Source organism: Pinus tabuliformis, chromosome 6 (assembly GCF_031772625.1).
Source record: "Pinus tabuliformis cultivar Carrire ecotype Pingquan chromosome 6, CPIR1, whole genome shotgun sequence".
Lineage (NCBI taxonomy): Eukaryota > Viridiplantae > Streptophyta > Pinopsida > Pinales > Pinaceae > Pinus > Pinus tabuliformis.
In genome coordinates, this window is record NC_142292.1 from 4469949 (window position 1) to 4474973 (window position 5025).

Sequence of the window (5025 nt, forward strand, 5' to 3'; positions counted from 1 at the left end):
TAGAGATTTTAGTGAATAGTTGCTAGAGGAAAATGTATCCCAGAAGTCTCGTGATGTTCAGGGAACACATCAAGACAATTCACCTCAAATTCATGAGGAGGAAATAACCCAAGTACTGGAAAGCATCAGAGACTTTTTCAATCCTGATGAATATGCAGGCTGCTCGGAATTTCTTCTCGAACAAACTTCGACTCCCACTTTTCCAGTTTCCCCTTCCAATTCAAATGCTAATATTGTGTTTCTATCCTCAGAGGATATTAGGAACCCTTCTTCCCAAGAATAGTCGGGAGAATTTATTGCAACCATTATTGAACCTAGCTCCCCTTCTGAAGAAATAGTTCTACCATATCCTGAGCATAAAAATATGAGTGGTGACCTTATTAACATGATTTAGTCTGATAAGGGCCCTATAAGCCCTGTAATTATTTCTATAGTTGAAAAATCCACAATTCAGGAACCTGAAACTATTACTACCGTCCCTTCCACTTCAATTGTACAAATTAAAAAACTTGTCGAAATTATATGAAGGAGAACCAACGATGAGATAAGGCTACTGAGGAAAGAAAATAAGAAACTACAAAGGAAAGTGAAGCAGCTTAGAAGTTGGCTAAGGAACATCAAAATAAATTAGAAGAGAAGGCAAGAAACTCAAATGACTAAAGTGCAAAAATGAGAATTTTCTTGCCTCTACAACACCCAGACAAAGGTGACCCTCACTGTTACTACATAAACCCACGCATAGGAGACCCTCATGGTTATTACAGAAACATAGAATGATTTGGGCTATGATCTGATGACAGCCAATTCAGCCAGTTAGACAGAATCGTTGGTTTCCATTAATAGGACCACTCAGATAGAAAATATACCTCCTTACACCCCATTGATTATGGATTCCACCATCCAGGTGTTGAATAAAATAATGGAGGAACAATAGTAGACCCTGAGATGATACCGAGGAGAAGTGGTGCCTTGAAAGGAGCACCAGGATTTATTACAAAAGTTTAAAGCATTGTCCATCACTGAGGACGAGACCTATGGTAAACTCATGGAAACAAAGAAAAAGACAAAAATGGTGCAGGGCCAACTTGAGAAAGCCTTGGAACAAACCAAGGAGGTTTGATCCATTTACTTTGTTGCTTTGTCATGTAGGCCTCCAACCAAGGATTATGATTTGTTTTTACTTCAGTGATATCTACTGCTTAAAGTTAAAGTTGTTCAGTATGAAAAACCCTCCGAATTTAATACTGTCTATGATTTTATTAAATATTTTCAATGACAAGATTATCATGTAAAATACTTTTTTATGCGAACTATACATGCATAATTTATTCTTATAGGACCATAGGGATGAAAAACCTATCCCCTTTATTGGCGATGTGCAATTCCAGGCCTTTATCTCTTTTGCTAGGAATCGAATTAGATAGCCAAAAGATCATGACACATTCCAAAGAAGGGAGAATGGTCTTGACCTCTCGGTCAGGGGTGAACCAAAAATCCCTTTGCGCACACTTTTCAAGCATAAAGAATTTATGGAACAATTTGGTGTTGTCCCTGTTCTTGCACTTGCTCATAATGATGTTTTGTAGGTTGGATTATAATACTTTGAGGAAATCAAAGTAGAAGCCCTCCGAGCCGCTAAACGATGTAAAAAATAGAGAACCATTTAACTAAATGAATTTTCAAGCAGAAACAAGTAGAATGCGAGAGTATGCTCATTTGGTCCTGGCCGAAGGACCTAAATGGATTAGATGTAGGTATAAATGCCCCATCATCTGGTACCCCCTGGATATCTACAAACACGAATATGAAATCTCTGAGGAAGATAAGACTATATCCTTCAGGGAAATCCAAAAGAGAAATGGGTTTTGGCACTATGGTGAACAACCCTACCCAACCTACTCTTTAACACTCCTACATGTTAATCATATCTTTGCATGAGGACATGAAAAAAGGTAAGTTGGGGAGTGATGTTGGGTCATGGAATTGGTATGCTTCTTCCCTTTGTTTCTTCAGTTAATGATACGTTTTTCAAGTTCTTTAAGTTCAGTTTATAATAATTTGAGAGATAAAATATCTAGAAAGTAGTTAATAACATCTTAGTATTCTACCTTCTTAATGAGTTAATTTGAATACTTAAGATATCATAAATTCACAATTTGGGTTAATTGATGTACAAGAGATATTTTATGGATGTTTGTTTTCCCCTTGAATCACTAAAGAGAAACCAAGTTATGAAGAACCGTTGGGCCAATCGTGGCATGTTGCTTAAGGATTCGCGCCTATGTGCACGGGATAGTCAATGAGAGGATAGAATCTGATATCTCAAAGATTTTACAGTTTAAATAAGTAATCCCGAGAATCTTATAATTCTCAGGATAACTTTACTATTCCAGCTTTAGAAATACATTGTAATATATAAATGCAATTAAACTTCAGTAAACCAGAGATGGTTTTGATTATTCTCATCGGCTGTAAAAGGTGATTGAACAACAGAACTGACTTAAATATTTACAAACCTTTTTGTAATTCATTTTGATATCAATGAAAATTCAGATGGTTGAACTTTAATCTAGTATATTTATTTTTCTCTAAGACAATTACTTCTGGAGACCGTGGGCCCAGTCATTGGAACGCTCGATGTCTTCCTTGTATTATTAACTTTTATTACTTTTCACTTGAATGACTTGTTGTTCCTTGTGTGAATTCATAGATTTTTGATTCAGCTGTGTGAATCTTTAGACTTAGATTCAGTTGTGTGAATTCTCAAATTTACTATTCCGATGGATGAGTTCTCAAATTTTATTATTCAGTTGTGTGCATCTTTAGCTTTACTTTGTAACTAAGTGAATTTCCATTGCCATGATTTACTGTTAGAATTTACGAGTGATTATAGTAATTATGATTAAGAATGAATTTCCTTTGAAGAGCGTTATACATTATTCTGAAATTTCACATTGTAATGAGGATTGTTGATTTGGTGGAATTTAATATCTTTTTCTGAAGAAATAGCTAAACAATTCTATGATTTATGCATAACAATTTATTCCTATTTATAGCCTGATAAGACCTAGTATTTTATGAAAGTATTCCTTCATATCCTTTTCTTTATATTAGTCTTACATATGCCCCAGTAAATTAAAGCATTTTCCTTGCATAGATTGTGTTGACAACCTTGTAAGAAAAAGATGAATCCCAGGTTGATAAATTAATGGACAAAGGATTAAGTTGATTCTTTAGGAGCAACTTAGTACCCAACACACACTGATTTCATTTTGCTGATGCATCCCTCGGTATAAATTTTCCATAACATAAAAATAATATAATCACATAATATCTACTCATAACCACATGGTACTGACCTCGTATATTCATCAGGACTACGCTTCCCACTTTATTCCTCATAAACCAGGAACCTTTCTTGTGTAAGAAATCATTCCTCCACAAGAATGGTCCCTGAAAACCTTGTTGTATAACAACATACATACATACATACATACATATACATATAAACATTAACATAAAACAATCATCATCCTGTCAGACAACGACATACATACACACATATACACTGTTGGGATGGGGTCCCTTGGGTCAGTTTTGGGGTTAAGGTAACCCATGTTTTGATACATTTTGTAATTAATGTAAAGTCTCCATGATTTGTGGATGCGGAGCGCGTATATGAGTGGGATTCAAATGGGTTTAGCCCCTTGTTTTATGTAAAGTTTGAGTCAGTTTTGAGATCCACCCATGGTCTGCGGACCATGGAATTGTATGAAAAAGGCTATAACTAAGTGTGTCTTAGAGAGTCTAAGGCAAGAGATAGATAAAAGGGAAGTGATAGCGAAGAGAAGTGGGTCAGATATGAGAAGAAATGCTCTCTAGCTGAGTGCATAGAGGCCTAGGTAGATTCTGCAATTGAGTGCATGGACCCCTGAAATTGTGGGCACAGGGTAGTTCTGAGTTTGTAATCTTAAATTGAAGATCAATAAAGATAGTTTCTGAAGAATTATTGCGTATTTCGGTTTACTTCTTTTTATGATATATGTTGTCGATGAAGGATGTGTTTTATGGAATATTGATTGAATGTTGCACGATTCTATTGAATAACTGTTAATGATGTACGCAATGCATGTTTAAGTACTTTTTCACAGACTTTGTTGAATTCTTGGATGTTTATTAATAACTTAAGTAAACTTGCGTGAACCCTAATTTAGGATTTCTTTCTGATGCATGGGTGTTTGGTGGTGTAGAAAACCCTCAAGAATCTTACCGGGATCCTTGGCAGACAATCAGATTAGCTGCAACTGCCACAAAGATACATGCATATCTATCTTTAACAAATGAATATCAAGTGAGAAGGAATTATTACCTCGAGTCTTAGTGTGGTGTTGCTGGAGAGCGCAATGCAGCTAGGTAGAAGACCCTTGAGCAAGCTCTATATCAAAACATGCAAATAGAAAAGACATGCGTAATATCAGAATATAAAACTTTGATAAACAATGCATGAATATATAAAGATATATAATTGCATATAACTAAGCCACTCATGCTAATGATATTGAATAAACATACAAACAAGTCATACTATCAACATCTCGAAGTGGACAACACAATTGCAGTTCTATATTGATGTAGAAAGAGTGATTATAGCCATCAGTTGCATTAACCTTCCCTTACCCCTCCAACTCCTCTCTCTCTGCCTTATTAACCTCTTATGATGCCTTAGTCTGAGACTCTACTTGACAGCCAAATAGGCAATCCTTTCAAATGGCTTGACCTCTTTCACAATGGCCTTGGCCTCGCATATATAGCATGTAAGGTTATGATTGCCAAGTCCCTCATGAGTTTCATTAGGAAAAAGTAGTGATGTTTCCATGCCTTTGTGCTCTTTCCCGTTTGCATACTCCATTAGGAATTAGTAATTGCCCCAAACAGGTCAAGTTCTGATGTTTCCCTACTTTTATGAGTTGTCATAAGAGAGAATCTAGGGATATTTTCTTATTCAATTCGCTCCTTTGACCCATA